We start from the raw sequence: 22,819 nt of genomic DNA, 5'->3' as shown, positions 1-22,819 counted from the left end.
CGACTAGTCAAAAATATTTGTTGAATTTGTAACATTATGAAATGTATAGTTGGTGCTCACCATATAGTGGAGGTACTGAGTCAACGATAGGCACAACAAAAATACTGTCACAATATGCTTTTGGCTAACAAGGCCTTTGCCAAAAATAGACAACACACACACACACACACACACACACACACACACACATGACCACAGTCTCTGGCAGCTGAACCGAGACTAAGAACAGCAGTGCATGATGGGAAAGACAACTGGGTGAGAGTAAGGAAGAGGTTGGGGTAGGGAGGAGAAGGATAGTAGGGTAAGGATGGGGGATGGTAAAGTGCTGCTGCAGAAGTGTGCAAGGACAAGATGGAGAGAGGATAAGGCAGATAGGTGCAGTCGGGAGATTAGACAGATGACGGGGGTGGAAGGGAGAGGTGGGATTAGAGGGAGAAGAGAGAGAGAAGTAAAAAGACTGGGTGTTTTGGTGGAATAGAGGGCTACATAGTGCTGGAATGGGAACAGAGAATGGACTAGATGGGTAGAGACAATGACTGACAAAGATAGAGGCCAGGATATATTGCAAGGAGAGTTCATGTCTCAGTGATTCAGAAATGCTGGTGTTGGTGGAAAGGGTGTAAATGGCACAGGCTGCAAAGCAGTTACTGAAATGCAGAGTGCTGTGTTTGCCAATGCCCTCAGCAACAGGCTGGTCCAATTGACTTTGGCCATGGATTCTCAGCGGCCATTCGTGTGGATAGACAGCTTGTTGATTGCCATGCCCACATAGAATGAAGCTCAGTGGTTGCCCCTTAGCTTGTAGATACATGACTGGTTTTGCAGGTAGCCCTGCCTTTGATGGGATAGGTGATGCCTGTGACTGGATTGGAGTAGGTGGTTGTGGGAGGATGTACGACACACCATGGAGCAAGGGGTTGGGAGCAGTAGTTGAGTAGGGATGGAAGAAGATATTGTGTAGATTCAGTTGGCAGTGGAGTACCACTATGGGGGTGTGTGGGTAGGACATCTCTCATTTCAGAGCATGGCAAGGAGTAGTCGAAACCCTGGTGGAGAATATGTAATTCATTTTCTCCACTCCTCGGTGGTACTGAGTCACGAGGGGAATGCTGCTCTGTGGCTGGATGGTGAGACTTTGGGAGCTGGTAGGTGACTAGAAAGACAAAGCAAGGAAGATCTGTTTTTGTACAAGGTTTGAGGGGGAGGGGGGAGGTTAGTTACTGTCTGTAAATGCCTCAGTGAGGCACTCGGTGTGTTTTGAGAGGGACTGCTTGTCACTGCAGATGTGATGGCCACCATTGGCTAGGCTGTGTGCAAGGGTCTTCTTGGTATGGAATAGGTGGCAGCTGTCGAAGTGCAGGTATTGGTGGTGGTCGACAGATTTGATATGGACAGAGGTACTGATGTAGCCATCTTTGAGGTGGAGGTCAACATCGAGGAAGGCGACTTGTTGGGTTGAGTAGGGGGTGAAGGTGTCGAGGTTCTGGAGCAATGTGGATAGGGTGTCCTGACCCTTGACCTACATAATGAAGATGTCATCAACGTATCTGAACCAGGTGAGGAGTTTTGGGTTCTGGCTGTTTAGGAAAGACTCGTAAATGATGCCTACCTTATAATCCTACCTGCTCACAAAGGCTCTGCCAAAGTTGTCTTGAACTGCAAAGATTACCTGGTGGAAGGACTCCACCAGCTGTCACTTCATCCACCTACAAACCCTGCTACAGTGACCCTGTTCCAGAAGTCCAGCAGGATGTCCAGTCAGTCCTCAAATCCTTAGGCCCATCTCAGAACCTTTCACCGTATCCATCTGTCTTCTCACCTCTGCCACTCTCCATACTCCTACCTTCTATAAACCCAACCACCCAGGACATCTCATTGTGGCCAGTTACTGTGCCCCCACTGATAGAATCTCTGCTCTCATTGACCAACACCCTCAGCCTATTACCCACAACATACCCTCCTATATAAAAGATACCAACTACTTCCTCCATGGACTCTCTGCAGTTCCTGTTCCTTTACCATATGGTTCCCTGCTCATCACTGTTGTTGCCACCTCCCTTTATACTAACATCCCTAATGGCCGTGGCCTAACTTCTGTTGAACACTGCCTTACACAATTCCCAATGGATTCCAAACCAACAACCTCCTTCCTAGTCGCTGTAACCAACTATATCCTCTCCCACAATTACTTCTCCTTCAGGCATTACATACAAACAAATCTGGGTATGATTATGGACACCCACATGCTACCATCTTATGCCAACCTATTCAAGGGCCATCTAGAGGAATCCTTCCTAAACCCCCAGAATTGTAAACCACTCACCTGGGTCAGATTCATTGATGACATCTTTGTGATCTGCATCCACTGTGAGGGCACCCTATCCACATTCCTCCAGAACCTCAACAGCTTCTCCCCAATTTACTTCATCGGTTCTACTCAACCCAACAAGCCGCATTCCTCGATGTTGACCTCCACCTCAAAGATGGCTACATCAGTACTTCTCTCCATATCAAACCTGCCAACCGCCAGAAATACCTCTGCTTTGACAGCTGGCATCCATTCCATACCAAGAGGTCCCTTTCATACAGCCTAACCCACCTGTGGGCACCACATCCATAGTAACAAGCAGTCTCTTTCAAAAGACACCAAGGGTCTCATCGAGGCCTTTACGGACTGCAATTACCTCCCCCACTCCCAACCTTGTACAAAAACAGGCCTCCCATGCTGTATCTTTCCAGTCGCCCATCACCTCCTAAAATCACACCACCCGGCCACAGAGGACCATTCCCCTCGTGACTCAGTACCAGGCAGGACTGGAGCAACTGAATTACATTCTCGGCAGGGTTTTGACTACTTCCTGTCATGCTGTGAAATGTGAAATGAGAATTGTCCTACCCACAATCCTTCCGAACCCCCCCCCCCCCCCCCTCCTCCTCTCTGCAGTAGTATTCCATTACCCACTGAACCTACACAACATCCTCATTCATCCCTACACAACCTCTGCTCCCAACCCCTTGCCTCATATCCCTGTAATAGACCTAGATGCAAGACATATCCCATACATACCCCCTACACCACTCACTCTGGTCCCAAACATCACATATCCCATTAAAGGCAGGGCTACTTGTAAAACCAGTCATGTAATCTACAAGCTAAGCTGCAACGACTGTGATGCATTTGACGTGGGCGTGACAACCAACAAGCTCTGTGTCAACATGAGAGGCCACTGACAAACGATGGACAAAAAAGAAATGAGTCACCTTGTTGCTGAGCATGCAGTCTAACACTACATTCTTCATTTCACTTCCTTACCCCCACCTGGTTGCCTCTCCCAGTCATGTGCTGCTGTTCATAGTCTGGCTTCAGCTGCCAGAGAGTGTGATTGTGTGTGTGTTTTTTCTATTTTTGATAAAGGCCATGTTTGCTGTAAGCTTATTGTGTGAGACTGTCTTTCTTTTGTATTTATCTATGACTCAGCATCTCCGCTATATTGTGAGCAACAACCACCCTTTTCATAATACTGTTATATTCCATCCTGGATTTTCCATTTTTTGATTTTGTTGAATTTGTATACCTGTACTTTAATATTGACATTGCCCTCAAAAGATTAGTATTAAGATGCACGGGAAGGACTGACCACAAAATAATTAACTCCAGTGCAATGAAAAGAGTGTTTGTGGAACAACATTCCTTTGAACATACATACTTAAGCCATGGATTCACCCTCTACAATACCTCAGTCTCTTTCCCAAGTACTGCACACCTTTCATGTCTTTACACGTAACTGTATTTCATTATTGTGCAAATTAAAAAAAAATTAGTCTTTTAAATCCTGAAGTTAGAAAGGATAAAATACAAAGTGTATAGTTCATACAACATTATAAAAAAACTTTATCTATATCCACCAATGTTATAAATGCATGTTTGCCTTTCTTTAACCCATCTTGTGATTTTTCATAGGACCACAGTTGGTGTTGTTATAACTTCAAGTTGAACAAATATATTTCAAGGACGACGCAATACATGAAAGTTACATATCAAGTAAACAGAGTACGACTTGTGTCACTTTAACAGTCAAATCATAACTGAGTCCGAGTCTAGCGGCTGCTGGCTGGCTGGCCGCTTAGATGGCACTGCTGCTGCATGGCTGGCAGACAGCGCTGCATGTAGAGGACACGTGTAACTGCGCGGCGGCACTTTGAAAGATCGGTGAGTCACAACAGGCGTCTACCAGTTTTTCCACCCTTCTGTAGTTAATTTGTGTCAAATATGACCCTGACTTGCCAGATTAATGGTTCTGTAATATTCACAACTTTCAGACCTGGCTTTTTTGGAATAGGAATTATTACTTCTTCCTGAGGTGTGCAGATATTTCGCTTGTCTCTTATCTTGCATACCAGGTGGAATAGTTTGACTTGGCTGTCTGTCTGAAGGATCACCACAAATGTGAGGAATGTTGTCTATTCTAGGTACCTTGTTTTGGTGTAGGTCTTTCATTGCCATGCAAAATTGTTCTCTTAGTCTATCTCCCACCTAGTATCCATCTGCTTCCTATACTATTTTTGCATGATAATGTATATAAAATCTGTAATAGAGCTTAGGATAAAGATAAGTTAAATAATCCCCACTCTTCCTGCTACATTAAAAATGTCCAGAAAGGTGATGTACAATCTGAATGCCTTGGCACAAAGTGTATTTTTGGAAACTGGCCCACAAACAAAGGTAGTTACTGACCAGATCCTTCATTCATTTAATAAAGTTGGTTTTTGCTCTGGCCATATAACACTAAGGTTTTTGAGTTAGTTCATTACACCTCGCTCTTACACAAATTGGATTCATGACCAATGCAATTGCAAAAAGGTGTTTGTCATCTCTGTACAGTAATGGACAGCTGGCTGAAATCAGAAAGGATATGGAAAGAGCTTAATCCAGTAAAAGTGACTACCCAGGGCATACCTTTATACTTTTTGGAACCCTGCCTCCTTTTTCACAAATTTGTAAATAACTTGTTTCTTAATCTTCCTTAAGGCAGCTACTGTTTGGAGTAAGAAATGTACTCTTCCATGGAAATATTTACCAGAAATTACAGAGTGAAACTGAAATACGAGATTGTGATACGTAAGCAGTATTAATCACATATGGAAACTATGTAAATTGCTAGTGTTTGTTACAGGAGCCTCTTTAAGAAATGTAATAAATCTAAAAGGAAAACTTAAGCAGCAGAGTGCAAAATTATGTGGAATTCAAGGCTGAGAGGTTCCTTAGTCTCATTTCAAACTTTGATGAGTGTAATTTGCTCCTGCTAAACTAAATTATTTAAAAGGTTCGAGGTTTGTGTCTGCCTTAGTGAGGCATCACTGTTTGTAGTACTACTGAATGCAGCCTGTTTTGTGGGCTTTGGTAAATAATCTTCAGTAAAAACCTGACTAACTTAAGTATATTCTGTACACAAATTGTGAACGGTTATTGCTTCATTTCCCTTATACACACAACTCAAGTCATGAAGCTATAGGATTATTATTATTTATTCATTTTGCCCTCTAATGAGCACGTGGAACCATTAATTAGCATTGGTCTTCTTAACTTTCTTGCCGGCCTGTGTGGCCGAGTGGTTCTAGACGCTTCATTCTGGAACCGCGCGACCGCTACGGTTGCAGGTTCAAATCCTGCCTCGGGCATGGATGCGTGTGATGTCCTTAGGTTAGTTAGGTTTAAGTAGTTCTAAGTCTAGGGGACTGATGACCTCAGATGTTAAGTCCCATAGTGCTCAGAGCCATTTGAACCATTGTTTTTAACTTTCTTGTTCTTCTTTTCTTCCCAAAACTTCCTCATCCTTTCATTATGGGCCTGTTTTCTTTCTTGTGGTCATGCATTTTTCAATTTCAGATTTTTCTCCATCGGGTTTTTTGTTGTGAACATATAAGAGTTGATTTTCAGTCTGTACACAGTTCTAGTGGGTCAATACTGAGCTCTGTGAGGTAATTTTGGGTTTCTGTTAGCCAGCGTGCCCTGGTTTGGTGAGTTACTTTGATGACAAGGAAGATTTTCTTGGTCATTCTAGAGGCGTCCATTCTTGCTAATGTCCATAGAATTTCAATCGTGTTTTCAGTGCAACTGATGTGTAACGTCAGTCCTTGAGTACAGTTCTTCAGAGCTTTTGCGTATCCAGATACCATCTTGGGTCCAAATATTTTCCTGCATATCTGCCTTTCAATTTTCTCAATGTCCTTGATGTTGATGGTTAATGATGATGTTTCAATTGCAGAGAGTGCTTCTGGAAGAGTGACTAAATGACAGTGGTGAAATTTGGCTTGGGTGGATAGCAATTTCTTATTGTATGTGTTCCATGTCATTGTATGCTGTGTTTTTTGAGCTACTTTTTCATTGCCAGTGTTGCTGATCATTTCTGAGGAACATAACTTGTTTGATGTCACCATATTTTGTTGCAAGTGGTTTAAGATTTGAACTTTTGGAGTCCATTAATTGTGTTTTCTCATAAGAAATTTGGAGTCCAGTTTTGATGGCAACCTCATGTCACCAGCAAAAGCAAGGCATTTTATGTTGATTCATTTGTCCTTTGTTCCCATATTTATTTCAGGTATTTCTTTCTCCCATGTCTTGATAATCTTGTCCAGTACCAGGTAAAGAGGAGTGGGGACAACCCACTCCGGTCCTAATTTGAATAGGTTCAGAAACTTTTTCCATGAATTTCACTTTTGAAGTTATGTCTGTTAGAGTCTGCTCAATTAATGAAGCAGTTTTGTTATCTACACCATATTCATGAAGTGTATTGAAAAAACTGGTGTGATGAATCGAGTCATATGCTTTCCTGAAATCTATGAAGCTAACTACTGTGCGGTTTGATTGAAGGTGCTGCAGTATCGTCTTCAGTTCCAGATCTGTTCTGCACAGGATTGATGTGGGTGGAAGCCTGCCTGATATTCACTGATCATATGTTCTGTTTGCTGTTCTAATCTGGTGAGAAGAGCACATGAGAGCACTTTGAAAGCAACTGGTAGGAGTGAAATGCCTCGATAGTTGTTGGGATCAGTCTTGTCGCCCTTCATGTGTAGAGGGTGAATCAATGCAGGTTTCCAATCTGTTGGTAGGTTTCCACTTTCCCATATATTTGCAATGATAGTTTTTAGTCAGTCAATTAAGAGTTCACCTCCAATCTTGAGCATTTTGCCAATTACACCATTTTCCTCTGGTGCTTTGTTGTTTTTCAGATGTCTTACAATTTTTCATATCTCCTCATGCGTAGGTGGAGTTGAATCCTGGTTTGGAGTCGCAACATGAAAGTCAAGTTAGTCTGCTGGTGGTTCACAGTTGTGTAACTTCCCAGAATGCTGGCTGTTTCAAGATTTCACAGTTGGCCTTTGCGTTCAGCTCAGGTGTTCCATCATGGTGCCAAAGAGTGGGTGGCTTGAAGGTTGCTAGTTCTTCCCTAAATGTCCTATAAAACTTTCTTATGTTGTTTCTTTTAAAATCATTATCACTTTCCTCTAATTGTGTGTGATGGAACATGTGTTTAATTTGTCTGATTATTTTGGATGTTTTCTTCTGTGTTTCCAAAATGTTCTGTCAATCCTCCTCTGTTCGATGGCTGTGCCAAATCTTTCAGGCTTGAATACATGATTCAAGTGTTCTGTTTCAGTCTTTGTCCACTACCTGTGTTTCCTTTTCCTTGGTGGTTGAACAAGTTTTCTTGATGACTGCTGAATGGTTCCAAGAAGCTCTTCCCATGTTTCTGTGTTAGTATCTAGTGATTGTGTAAACTCCTCTCCATGTTCTTTCAGGTATTCTGGGTCAATATGCAACAGTTTATGTTTTCCATTAGGCATGAAGCGGATTTTTACTTGTGAGAAATGGTGATTGGACTCCATTAAACCTTTGCATACCCTCACATTCATGATTTCTGGAAAGAATTTTCTAGTTCTCGTTACATGATCAATTTGATATTCCCCAATGTGGTTATTTGGACATTTCCATGTAGTCAATTTCCTCAGTTGTTTCTTAAAGTGAGTGAACATCATTTGGAGGTTGCTATACCACATATGTTGATTAAGCAATGTCCATTGGTGTTTGTCTTTTTGTGTGCTGAAAAATTCCCAATTATATGTCTGTGTTTATGTTCTCTGCCAATTTGCACATTGAAATCTCCCAACAATACCCTGAAGTTGGTGTTGAGGGATCCTGGTCAGTACACACTCGATTTGTGACCAGAACTTCTCCACTTTGTTTCTGTCAGGATCATTATTGACTGGAGTATGTGTGTTTACAAGTGTACCGGCCTTATTGGCACATTTAACTGTGAGAGATGTTGAGAGGGTGATGAGATCAGAGAGTCCTGGATACTGTTATGCATGAGGAAAGCCATTACCAACAAATTTATGTCAAAATTTTTCAGTTTGATTGCAGACTTTCCCTTGTAGACTTGATAGTCACCAGAATCAAAGTGATCACAATCACAAAAATGTGTTTCTTGAACTGCAAGTATATGAATCCCAAATCTATCACAAGTCTCTACCAAGATCTTGAGTTTTGCTGTTTTAGTCAGTGTCTGCAGTTCAGTGTACTAATGAATTGCTTTTGCTTTGGTTTGAGGAGTTTAGGCAAGCTCTGACTTTCCCTGCATGATGTCCTGGTCCCCCAGAATCCGGATGATGAGGTTCACTTTCGCTCTTCTGAGTTAGGACCTGAGGTACTTGCTTTGTTATTTGTGTTTCCATCATGCTAAGTTCATGGTTGATTTCAGTTGGTGGGCATCTGCATGGGGCGAGTGACTGATTGTTGATTCAATTCACTCTCATTGTATGGGTTGTTAGTCCATACAGCAGCGGATGTATTGCTGCAGTTTTTAGATTTTACCCTCATCCTTTGTTTGGGCTTGGGACTGCCAGCAGAAATTACTGAGCTACTCAATCCACCCAGTAATTGTTCCAGGCAGAGGATAATTGTATAGAAACAAAAAATATGAACATCAATTTATTTTATTGTAACAACAAAAAAATCAATTATTGCTAAAATTATTTACTTGGATAGATAGTAAATCTACTCACAAAGCAGCAGCAGAACACACACATAAAAGACTGTTGCAATTGGCAAACTTTTGGAGTGAGTGGCTCCTTCTTCAGGCAGAAGTGTTGAAGGGGATGGAAGAAGGGTGACGGAAAAGGACTGGAGAGGTCTAGGAAAAGGAGTAGATTTTGGGAAAGTCACTCAGAACCATGGATCATGGGAGACTTATCATACAGGATGAGAAGGAAAGTCTGATTGTTGGGGACTGCATAGGACGAGATTTGAAAACCTGAGAGCTTAAAAGGTGGAAGACAGGGTAATATGCAAGACAGAGATTACTACTAAAATATCATGCACAAGTTAATAAAAGTGAGAAGCTAAGTGCATTGTGGGTAACAGAGGTGGGAGGGGTGTGGTGAAAATGGATGGGAAAGAAATTAAAGATGCAGAAAACTAAAAGCGTGAATCAAAGAGTGAATCAAAGAGTAATTACAGTGAAGAAAAGCGTGTTGTCATGGTGAACATTCCACGTGTCCTTGATGTCGCTTCGGCAGTGCAAGACCCTCTTTTTCAGTCTTTTGAGCACTTCCAAGTGGAAAGCTGAGTTCACTGTAGTCCAGATAGGTACAAATTCATGGTGGGCAATGCCTCTGGCCACAAAGATAACAAAGAGCATGAGTTTTGATCCTGGAATTGCTCGTGTGCCTTCTTGGGACGGGGCGATGATGTGGTATGCCACTCTAAACTCTACCTTTTTGTCTCAGGGTCATACTCAAAAATCCATGACTCATCACCAGTGGTAACTTAGTTTAAAAAATGAGGATCATTATCACACATTTCCAACATTTCTCAGCACCGAAACACTCACATGTGCTTGTGTTTGTTGGTCAACACTTTTGGGACGAATTTGGCACACACCTTTCTCATGTTCAAATCTTCAGTCACAATGTGGAAAACGGTTGTTATTGACATGTTTAGAGTATGTGCAATCAATTGAAGGCTCAGCTGTCTGTCAGAGTTCAAACAATCGTACACATGCGTCACATTTCCATGGACTCGTGCGGTTGGTGGCCACCCACTGCGAGGTTCGTCGGTGATCCGCTCTCGGCTCTCCATGAATGACTTGTGCCATTGGAAAACTTGTGATTTGGACAAGCAATCAGTCCCAAAGGCAAGCTGAAGTAATAGAAATGTTTTGGTGGTGGACTTCCCAAGTTTAACGCAAAATTTGATAGTGTACCATTGCTCTACAGAATGATCCATTGTGCCACATTACATAAACTCAAAACGGGGTTGACAGAAATGCATGTCCTGACTCTCCAGTAGCTCACAACTGAATGAGACAAAGACCGTTTAGCAGCTAACACCCCCTCCACTTAGCCCAGCCGGTTACAACCCACTGTGGTGTACCGTTGCATCAGAAAAAAATGGTCGCATTACTTATGGAACACACTCTTGTGTTTACAGTTTGTGCAGAGAATTTGAAAACTGTTTTCATATCAATTTAGGACACTCATTCCTAAGCCAGATCCTTTTAGAATCTCAAAGAGGGCTGAAAGACTTTATCTGTTTGCTCCCCAGCAAATCAGTGCATGTGCTCTCACACAAAACACATACATACACACACACAATTCAGATGCATAATGGAACAACATCATATATCCAATAATGTGGCTTTTGTTAGACTTGTTGATAACAGTTTCCCTGGGACACACACACAATGGGTCAAATGATTATTACATTTTACCCCACTGAGAAAACAATTTATAGTCATATATATGGAGCCCTGTATGGTTAAAAATTAAGTATTGTTTCATAAAATTGGACTGCAGAATCAGGTTGATGAGTGCCATAAGGAACTGAGACACAATTTATTACAGACATGGTACACGTGCCAATTTTTTGCTATTAGAGCTGTTGGCAAAGAGATATTCTGAAGAAATATGGGAATAGTTGTTTGTTAGTTGTAATATACAAAACAAGAATGTATGATACTCTTTTATTTTGACAGCTATGAGGAATAATGTGGGCAATTTAGTTATTTTTTTGTTTTCATTCAGGCTGAAAATGCAAGTTCGATGCATGAAGTGCTTGAGATTTTCAGGGACTGAAACGAGGATTGAGATGCCATGTAATGGGTTACTGATTTCTCCTAGTCAGAGATAGATACAACTGAACAAGTATTTTCTCAAACAAAAGTTTACTTTGCCTTTTCCATTGGAAATATGCATGGGCAAAGTGCCTGAATATATACCAAATGACATGAAGAGATTTCAGGGCATTTGTCAAGAAATTTCAGACCCACCAACAGAGAATTTAGAGATCATACAGAATAGTTGCAAATGAATGAGCCTTCTCAGAGAAATGAAAATGCGTGGCCAAATTTTTAACAGCAGTGGCTATCAGTAATTAAAGATGGGTGGAAGCTTATTAGGACAAGGGCAATCTTGACACCACTGACACTACAAATGGAGTTGATGCCATGAAAAAGATCACAAAACAGTTTTTCCTAAAACACAATACAGATAAGAGCTTTAAGGGAGTTACTAAGTCTATAACAAATAATTTCCTTCTAAGTACTGCCTGTTATATGATTTTAGAGTAGAATTCTGCAAAGATGCTCAACTATTTTTGCTTAAAAAATGAACAAGTTTGTGAAACATGTCATGCAGTGATATGCATCAGCGAGAGGTTGAAATAACGCAAGTGTGGCGGTTCCACCTGCATTTATTTCTTCGTTTTTTGTCCTCAGTGTCATCTCAATGTGTTGCTCCACTGCCTGAAAAATTGGCTGTGGATTCTGACACTGACTACTGTAAATAAAGTAGCCTACAGGTGCACAGTTGCATTTCACCATACTTTAATTTCACTTTCCACAACCCCCAATAATAAACAGTTATATGGCCAGTGCATTACTGTTTAATTTTCGATAAGCCTCGTTAAAAGTTAGCAGACGAAACTTCACATACTGCTACAATAGTTTCTTGTTGAGCATCTATGAGCAGTAAAACCTAACCACCAAGTTCACAGTTCTTGAAGAATAAACAGGTATGTATGGAAACAGTCAGTGTCATTGTTTTCACACATGGGCTAATTGTTTAACACTTATTACACTGTTAATCTGAAGCACTGTTGTTGTTCTAACCAGCACAGGTTATTCGTCTGAAACTTAGCTGTGGACTGACTGTCTCATGACCAAAAATTGGGTCCTTATATATCATCACAATAATAGGTGCTGAAACTACAATTGTTTAAAGTTAAATTTACAGAAACTACAATTAAAACTGAACTCATTAAATTAACTGACTACATCAAAAAATTTTGTCTTTTTAACAGCCTTTTCTACTGCAAGAGTTAGGCCAAATTATTTGTTTAAATCACGAAATTAACATATACAGTTACACAAACAATACTTTTGATAAAACAGTTAATTACCTTGGAATTAATTCAGAGCTGGTTTTACTAACATGGTTTAGAATAGAACAAAATAGATACTAGATTACTAGTATTTCATCTTCCAAATGTATACAATTATTACAGAATTTATACTTGTTTATATGTCAAGAATAGAATTTAAGTTATGAAACAATTACTGATTTCACCCTATAACAAACAATACTAGCTAGGAATAGTCGAAATAAATTAGAAAATCAGTTACATACATAAATCTAAGCACAGAATTCGATCTGGTGTTATATTCTTTAAAACTAAGAACAAATCTTTCTCTTTTATGGAATTGCAGATTATATTCATCTATGTTAATGATAATTAGTTAAAAGTAACAAAACGAGTTTAAGGAGGCAGATGGCAAAACAAGAGGGGAATTGAAATTATCCCAGTTTGCTTTGTCACACAGGATCAGTGAATATGAGATCATAAGGATTGTTTTGTGTGGAGAGTGCAATGTGCAAAGCCTGTAATTGTGCTGTAAGCTATGCTCTAACAAACTGCACACATGAAGAATTTCTGATGTATAATTACCCATGCAAACATTTCTGTGCAATCTTTGTTTTCTATCTGGACCATGGTTTTGATAAAATACCAGAAAACTACAGGAGTAGCCCAATAAATCTGCCTTGATGAGGTAAATGGGTTTGGCTTCAAAGACAGTAGCATTGAGGATGCAATTTCGGAAACAAATATACAGGGCTATTACAAATGATTGAAGCGATTTCATAAATTCACTGTAGCTCCATTCATTGACATATGGTCACGACACACTACAGATACGTAGAAAAACTCATAAAGTTTTGTTCGGCTGAAGCCGCACTTCAGGTTTCTGCCGCCAGAGCGCTCGAGAGCGCAGTGAGACAAAATGGCGACAGGAGCCGAGAAAGCATATGTCGTGCTTGAAATGCACTCACATCAGGCAGTCATAACAGTGCAACGACTCTTCAGGACGAAGTTCAACAAAGATCAACCAACTGCTAACTCCATTCGGCAATGGTATGTGCAGTTTAAAGCTTCTGGATGCCTCTGTAAGGGGAAATCAACGGGTCGACCTGCAGTGAGCGAAGAAACGGTTGAACGCGTGCGGGCAAGTTTCACGCGTAGCCCGCGGAAGTCGACGAATAAAGCAAGCAGGGAGCTAAACGTACCACAGCTGACAGTTTGGAAAATCTTACGGAAAAGGCTAAAGCAGAAGCCTTACCGTTTACAATTGCTACAAGCCCTGACACCCGATGACAAAGTCAAACGCTTTGAATTTTCGGCACGGTTGCAACAGCTCATGGAAGAGGATGCGTTCAGTGCGAAACTTGTTTTCAGTGATGAAGCAACATTTTTTCTTAATGGTGAAGTGAACAGACACAATGTGCGAATCTGGGCGGTAGAGAATCCTCACGCATTCGTACAGCAAATTCGCAATTCACCAAAAGTTAACGTGTTTTGTGCAATCTCATGGTTTAAAGTTTACGGCCCCTTTTTCTTCTGCGAAAAAAACGTTACAGGACACTTGTATCTGGACATGCTGGAAAATTGGCTCATGCCACAATTGGAGACCGACAGCGCCGACTTCATCTTTCAACAGGATGGTGCTCCACCGCACTTCCATCATGATTTTCAGCATTTCTTAAACAGGAGATTGGAAAACCGATGGATCGGTCGTGGTGGAGATCATGATCAGCAATTCATGTCATGGCCTCCACGCTCTCCCGACTTAACCCCATGTGATTTCTTTCTGTGGGGTTATGTGAAAGATTCAGTGTTTAAACCTCCTCTACTAAGAAACATGCCAGAACTGCGAGCTCGCATCGACTATGCTTCCGAACTCATTGATGGGGACATGCTGCACCGAGTGTGGGAGGAACTTGATTATCGGCTTGATGTCTGCCGAATCACTAAAGGGGCACATATCGAACATTTGTGAATGCCTAAAAAAACTTTTTGAGTTTTTGTATGTGTGTGCAAAGCATTGTGAAAATATCTCAAATAATAAAGTTATTGCAGAGCTGTGAAATCGCTTCAATCATTTGTAATAACCCTGTAGAGAGTGACGTTGAAACCTTACCATTTCTTTGCAGCAATCTGAGGTGAGGGAGTTGTGTAAACAGGTTTATAACCTCACATACAACTGCAGCAACAGTGAAACATTACAAAAAGTATTTTAACTGCTGAAAAATTGTGAGCCAGAATTGCAATTAGCAAGACCTGAAGTTTATGGTCTCCTCACAACTGTGCCATCAAGTTCCCAGCTATATTATTAAGTAAGATGCTATTAATTGTACAGGGCCTGGCATAAAGACCTCTCTCATTGCAATGTTCATATACTTGTGCCACGCCAGTGCATGAGGCTTCTCAGAGAAACGAAAATGCATGGCCATATTTTTAACAGCAGTGGCTATTGGTAATTAAAGATGGGTGAAAGCTTATGAGGACAAGGGAAATTCTGGCACCATTGACACTACAAATGGAGTTGAAGCCATGAACACGATCATAATTCCTTAGCAATTAGTTACAATTGATAAGGAATAGATCAAGTGGAGGTCATAGAATTCCATTTGAAGGGTCAGAAAATAAGAGCTATCTAAAACACAAATGAGAGAGGTAAGTAAACTTTGTCACACATGTGAATTTAGAGTACCAGTAGAGAATAGCATTTTTCTTTGGAATGTTAATAAGGTTGTTGTATTGACCCTGATTTGTATTTCCTTTACCCAGGTAACAACGTATATTTCTCATCAAAATAAATTCTTGGATTGCTGAGAAACTGTGTTCACAAGTTACAATGAAGTTGCAAACATTCATGTGCCACTAAAAGTGATGATTTGATAAACACATGAAACAGTATATGGATGGTTTCCCTTCAGCAATACTATCCATTTTCCAAGCTATCTCTGGAATAGAACAGTCTTGATGTAATCTGGTTTGTATTTTCTCATGGATTGACTGCCCAGAAATCCATAATTGAACCTAACAAATAAATTAACAACAGTAATTAGTTATGCAACATGAAGATAATTGATACACTTGAAGTTTTCAAAGCACAATTCCAAAACTGAATACTCACTTCTTTTGGTGTCTGATGACATTGCTCACCAGTTGGAATGCCCAGAAGTCCTTCATAACTGAACCTAATAAATGTTACTGATATTCCATTAACAGTGTTTGCTTCTTAAGGTATCTGCAGTAACTCTACAAAGTTATTAAGAACGTTAGAACCAAGGAAGTAGTTATACAACATATAGGTAAATGATACAAATTAAGTTTCCAACGCACAATTCAAAAACTGGAAACTCACTTCATATACATACCACATCAAGGAAGCACTATACTCTTCTGTCCAGTGTGATACTGGGCAATATCACACATTCATTAAGAGGGTAGTCTTTATCTTTTTCTTGGTTTCACATGAATCACTAGAAATGTATTGAAGCAAGTGGAGAGAAGTATGTTCTTACTTGGGGAAAAGAAATGCAAAATCTTCCCTACACCACTCATAAGACATTTTAATGCCACTTTCTAAGATGTCTCTAACTGCTTTTTTATCCTTATTTTCAACTGTCAACAATTTCCCACATCTGAACTAAGCTACCTTCCAAGTTAAATTACTTCACTTCATATTTAAAAAGTTTGCACATTCTACACTACCTCCTTGTCTACATTCCTCAGAAAAATCTATTTTATCTACTGCAATGGGCAAAATTCAAAAGGAGAAATGAAGTTTGAAATTAGAGCCCAGCATAAAGACATCATAGCATTCCATCTCAAGAATGAGAAATGATAGAGCTTATTTGTATTTTACATAAGCAAAGAGCTGTCTCAAATACAAATAAGACCTTTGTCATTTCTGACCCTTATCAGTTTTAGGCTGTCAAATTCTTCACAAAAGTGGAAGAAAGACTTTTGGCTATATTACTTCTCAACACAATATCCATTGTAGTTTAACCACCAAAACTGGAAGCACACTGCCATTTTAATTGGTAGAGGGATGGAAAATCTGAAAAAATGACATGGGAAGGAGAACTCGGCAGGACTGGAATTGCTCACAGAATTTTTGATGCTTCCATTACAAATGTCAGACACTTCTATCAAGGACCACTAATTTCACAGCAGCTAGTGTGAAAGGATTCTTTGACAATCTAGAATGTCCCAAACTCATGACTCTGGATAGTCATCATATGAAAACAAACATAGTTTTGCTTTCTCTGCCACCTCATACAAACCATAAGCTACAAATTCTTGTCTTTGGAGTTCTAGTTTGTCTGAAGTTATTGTGTGATACAGGAAATTATGATCTAATGGCAAGTAGAGCAAAATTAGTCATTATCTGGGCTGGTTGGCACAGAATTCCTCCTTGCCTTCACCAACGGATATAATATAGCATCTTTAAGGCTTATTTGACTGGCACTCCAACTTTATAAAGTAATTTCTCTTCTATTTCTACACTATTGGTCGTCCTGACAAGACAGTTGCTGTAGAGATCAACATTCCTCTGCCCTCTCAAGAAGTCAACAGTAGTGGCAGAAGTACTGAGTTGATACCTAGTAGTAGTAGTAGTAGTACCTTTATTCATTTGTAGATCTCTTTTTACAAGGATATAGGACATGGTCAAAGTATTTACAAATTTAGATCAATTTAAAATAAGCCAATTCGAATACACATATATTGACAGACTTCTAGTTAGAGACAATCATTAGATTTACTCCTGGTATATAATACTTTTTTTACAAATAACTTATTAAATAGTGTAATTCCACATTGTTCACTCACGTCTCACTATCAGTCACTGCATACACTACAGACACATTGTTTCATGTCACTTCACTCACGGCACACACACACACACACACACACACACACACACACACTGGTGATCTCTGGGCCATTTTCTGTACCACAACCTCCCATTTGCTATCCTGAAAAACAGTCAGCATCCCTCCATAATGTGCGAGATGATGTGTGAGATGTTGAGCTCAGAAAGAGGAAGAGGTGTTAGTATTGTGCTCTGCATAGCTTTGGGGTAAGTATTTCTAGAAAGGGAAAAAAGAAGGAAAAAATCAAAGTGAAGATGTTATGTGGAAAGTTGGATATTTTATAATCACTATTATTATTATTATTTATTTGTATAACATTTTTATCAAACCCCTACTCTGTTTTAGCTAAGTAATCCTTCAGTGTATAAAATGTATTGCATAACAGGTACTTTTTACATGCCTTTTTAAATAAGTCTATTTTGGCAATTTCTTTAATCTCTTTTGGTAATTTATTGTACAGTTTTATTCCTTGGTAGAAAATGCTGTTTTGAGTTTTATGTTTATTTTTTCTTGGTAAATGTAAGTTGAGTCTATCTCTTGTTGCATCGTCATGGACAGAGCTGTTTGTGCAGTAAATACCAATGGTATTTTGGATGTGTACAACTGACTGGTAAATGTATTCATATGGATCAGTTAAAATCCCCAGTGTTCTGAACAGATCTCCGCAATGAGGTCGACTGGTAGTTTTGTTTATTATTCTTATGGCTCTTTCCTGGAGTTTGAAAATTGTGTTCATATTTTGTGCATTTGTTCCCCAAAAAAGAATTCTGTAGCTAAGAATTGAATGTACATATGAGTAATATGTAACTAAAAGACACTGCATGTTACACACTGATAATAGGATTCTAAGGGCATAAAATGCTGATGACATTCTTTTGCAAGTACCTTTGTGTGTTCACACCACTTCAACCGAGAATCAATATTCATTACTAGAAATTTTGCAATTGTTACACAGTCTACAGAGGTGCCATCTACATTTAATTTAACATTTGTCATTTTTCCTCTTCAAACTGAAATTTATGGCATTAGTTTTCTTTATGTTCAATGTCACTTTATTACTTATTGATGAATCATAAACTTCCTTGAGAGATTCATTTGCTTTCTCAGCAAGGTGTTCTCTTGTTTTCTCAGTGACTATAATATTGCTGTCATCAAGAAAGATGATTTTTTCACCATGAGTAAAACTACTGGGAAAGTCATTGATATATATCAGGAACAGTATTGGTCCTAATATGCTACCTTGCGGAACCCCTATATTAATGTAATTTGGTTCTGATAAGTCTTTTACTAAATGTTTGGATCTATTTGAAGTATGTGTTATCTCTACTCTTTGTACCCTATCTGTTAGGTATGATCGAAACCAGTCTTTAGCTATCCCTCTTATTCATAATGCTTCTAATTTATTTAATAGAATCTTGTGGTCGACTGTATCAAATGCCTTAGAAAGATCCAAACATATGCCTGTGATGACACACTCATCTTTATCAAGAGCATCAAGTACTTTTGTGAATTCTACTATGGCTGATCGTATTTTTGCCACTTCGGAAACCAAACTGTGATTTGCTTAAAAGATTGTATTTATTCAGGTAATTCATTAATATGTCTTTCATAATTGCTTCTATTATTTTTGAGAATGCTGAAAGCAGGGAAATGGGCTGGTAATTTTTTATGTCTTCTGCATTACTTATCTTAAGCAAAGGTACAACTGTTGCTTGTTTTAACTGGTCTGGAAATGTCCCTGATGTGAAGGATTCATTTATAATATTTGTTAAGGGGCCTTGTATAATCCCTATGCATTGTTTTAATACAAACATTGGTACTTCATCTAAGCCTACAAACGTTTTACTTTTTAATTTTTGAACAGTTTTATTGACTTCATTTTCTGTGGTTGGAAGTAACATCATTGTATTTAGTGCAACATTATTTACAGGTGTTATATTTGTTTTGGGGAATTTTTCTGTAACTTCTTTGCAATAATTGCAAAATGTTCGTTTACATAGATTGCTAAGTGCTGTGGATTTATTACTTTATCCCCCTCCCTTAGCAGTATGTTATTCTGCGTATGTTTTCCTCTCCCCGTTTCCTCTTTTATAACATCCCAGACTGCTTTGCTTTTATTCTCTGCATTATATATTATTTTTTCATTAAATGACTTTTTTGCAGCAGCCAGCACATCCTAGAGATCTTTTTGTATCTATGATAGAAATTTAATAATTCTGGATCATTGTGAATCTTTTTGATGGAACTGAGGTGTTTAAGTGTTTGGGAGGACTTCTTAATACTTGCTGTTATCCATCTGGTTTTGTGAGATGTTGATACAGACATGCATACTTTTGGAAATACATTTTCAGAGTTCAATTTAAACAATGTGGATAATTTAGAGAATTTCATATTCACATTGCTTTCCTTATACACTTCATCCCAGCTTTGTTTTTCTAGTTGTTTTGAAAAATCTATTTTTTATTTCTGATAGATGTCGTTTGTAGGCTCATAGTTTAGGGAATGATTCGATGCCTGACTTTACTGTTGTTATTTGACAGAGATGGTCTGATAGTCAGAGATCTTTTACAGCTACATCACATTTTTCCCTGTCCATATTTGTCGCCACATGGTCAATTACTGATGAAGTCGTCGTGGTAACCCTTGTTGCACTATTGACCAATAGGGACATGCCAAAACTTTAAAGGATCTTTATGAAGGTGCTACTGGATTCATTTGTGATGTTAGTGTTGATGTTAATGTCCCCACACAGAATTATGTTGACCTTTGTACTTGAGACTTTATCTAGAACTTCTGTTAACTTATTGAAAAAATTGTCCACACCACCACTGGGAGATCTATACACACACAAAATGATTAATTTCTTGGTGATGTCAAGCCCTGTTAATTCAATATCTGATATTTCATAGTCTTTCTCCTTCACTTACAGTACTGAGGTCATGTCTTGATTTGAACTGTGTTCCTTTTCTGATATAAATACATGATGATCCTCCACCCCTTGAAGTAGCTCTGCAGTAAGAGTTTGCCTTTTAATGCAATGATAATACTACATGTTTGATTTCTGTGTGTCTACACCAGTGCTCAGTAATACAAACTACTGTGCAGTTCAAAGATTGGAGCTCAACCTCTAATAGTTGTATTTTATTTTTTATTGATTGCATGTTTTGATGGAGGCTTGTTAAGTCTGTGAAATGCCCCATGTTACTCTTCCCAATGGTTTGTTTTTCTTTACATCTGGTATATGTGATGTCTGAGGTGTTAAAATCTGTCTTGTGAGTGATTGTTTCAGTATTTTTTAAAGTGCTGGAAACACTCTTTAGGCAGGGGAACCTGTTGTGTGGATTTATCCTAAAAAAGACCTACTTTTCCTACCTATGACAACAGGTATTTGACCATGTGTGGCCTGAGATCCACCCCCTACACCTTCATGAATCAGCTGTACCAGTCTTCCCTTCCCAGTCCTGTTTAGGTGTAGGCCATGCCTAGTGAAACCCCATCTGTTGATAGTCCCAATGGGCACCAGAGAAACACGAGCAAAGTTGGCTGTCCTCAGAGCCATCCCTAACCCCACACTGATTCGCCTCACAGCTCCATCAAGGTGTGGTCAATCATGACACCGGAACAGTTCAACGAAGTGTACGTTGTTGCCATGAGTCAGGTAAACTATCTTGTCCAGGTCACCACCTATATCATACACCCCATCCTTGTCCAAACTGTTTTCCACCCCACCTACTATCACTACATGGTCCTCTTTTGTAAAGTCCTTACATAAAGACCCTTGGTCCTCTGTCACATGACTTAGTCCTGCATTTGGCTTGAAGATACTGGTGGCCTGGTACGCTGCCTCTAAACTTTCCTGCAACTGAGGGCCTACACCTCACCCATGGATACTACCTAGCAGCAGCACTTTCTTCTTCCTAACACTTGTACATTCCTAGGCTTCTTGGCCTCGGTTGAAGTGTGCTGCACATTTCCTGCTCCTCGTTCTACCTGAGGCTCTTCTCCACTTACCTCTGGCAGTGGTAGATACCTGTTTTTTGTGTTGATGATAAAACTGTCAGATCGCGTTCTCTTTCTTCCTATCCTACCAGCTGCCAGTTTTCAACCACCCTCCTCCCCCCCCCCCCCCCTTCTATCTCCCTTGATCCTTATGAGTTCCTTCCTTGCTTCCTCCAACTGTGCCTGAAGGGCTGTTCTCCCAACACTCTCCCCACTCCATCCTCCTTCCTTCCCCCCCCCCCCCCCCCACACACACCAGTGAAAATATTTCCTACAAGATTGGCAACAAATCCCTCGACTTACTACCCTATAACAGCTCCAACATTTCTCACTCAAGGTCAGTTTCGAAAGAATAATTAAGTTAAAAGAATGTTTTAAATTTGTCAAGGACGCGAGTTAGCTGCGTGTAAACATAAAACGACACAAAGGTCTTATGTGCGGTGGTTGTTTATTTGTACTGATTTACAGATACAAAGACAGAAGAATGAACTTGGGATTAATTTGCTTTTAGAGAATTTACGTTATCAGACGTGTTTGCTCAGGTTTTTAAACGTTTATAACTCGGAAAATTTAGGCCTAGCTCGCATCTATCTACCTGGTAAACGATACGAAATGTGTTAGTTACATACGATTTAGAAACTTAATTACACTTTTATTGCGACAATAGACACTGATGAAACTAGTAGCAGTTTTTTTACACGAATTTTGAACTATCAAGAAAACTTGAATGGAATTTTTTGTGTTTATGCCACGCAAAATTTCGGGTTACGTCGCGATTATCGGGACTTCAGCTACAGAACAAGGTTTTTCAAGAACAAGCACTGCTGGGACGCTAATATTCAGTTGTGTGACAAGAACGAACACTACAGCAAGTATGAAAAACAAAGAAAATTAAAATTTGATGCAAGTCATTTTAGCGGACGAAGGAAATACCTGTCATGTCACTTGCCGGCCATTCAGAAGATATTTGGCCTCATCCCAAGTCCTACTTTGTAAGAATGAAAACAAAGATAAGTAAATCAATGATTTAATTATACACTCCCATCAACAACGTCTCAAGGAAAAGCTAGTTTTACAGAAGAAACGAAAATAAAATCTAGCATGGCAATAAGAAAAAAGTCAAGATGTGAAAGAAATAACCTCAAAGAGATATTTAACTTAGACAGCACTAAGGAGTCTTAAATAGGTTGGTTCCCTATGAGGATCCATCCTCAGCAGTGAGCATTTCTAACGATTAAGACAGCTTATACAATCATCGAAATTTCATTGAGGTGCTCAGAAACTTTTGAAGCCCGCTGGACGATATGATAAACTTTGTTTACAAATATGATCCAGTATCACAATACAGTTTCAACATTATCCACACATTCTTTGGCAGCCTCCTAAACAATAATAATAATAATTGTTGTTGTTGTTGTTGTTGTTGTTGTTGTGGGCTTCAGTCTAGAGACTGGTTTGATACAGCTCTCTGCACTATTCTATCCTGTGAAAGCCTTTTCATCGCCCAGTAACTACTGCAATCCACATCCTTCTGAAACTGCTT

At 39.5% G+C, this 22,819-nt stretch overlaps 1 long non-coding RNA gene across 1 annotated transcript; it reads right to left on the bottom strand.

Annotated features, from left to right (window-relative positions):
• Positions 1 to 12,631: 12,631 nt before the first annotated feature.
• LOC126263062 (uncharacterized) lies at positions 12,632 to 22,259 on the bottom strand. The gene is made up of 3 exons (XR_007546816.1): positions 22,210 to 22,259; positions 15,531 to 15,655; positions 12,632 to 15,433 (listed from the first exon to the last, which is right to left on the bottom strand). It is a non-coding gene; the product is annotated as an uncharacterized LOC126263062 (long non-coding RNA).
• Between the last annotated feature and the right edge of the window lie 560 nt (positions 22,260 to 22,819).

This window comes from Schistocerca nitens, chromosome 6, assembly GCF_023898315.1.
Source record: "Schistocerca nitens isolate TAMUIC-IGC-003100 chromosome 6, iqSchNite1.1, whole genome shotgun sequence".
Classification (NCBI taxonomy): Eukaryota; Metazoa; Arthropoda; class Insecta; order Orthoptera; family Acrididae; genus Schistocerca; species Schistocerca nitens.
The sequence above is the reverse complement of the archived record's forward strand: the minus strand, read 5'-3'. Positions and strand labels throughout refer to the sequence as shown.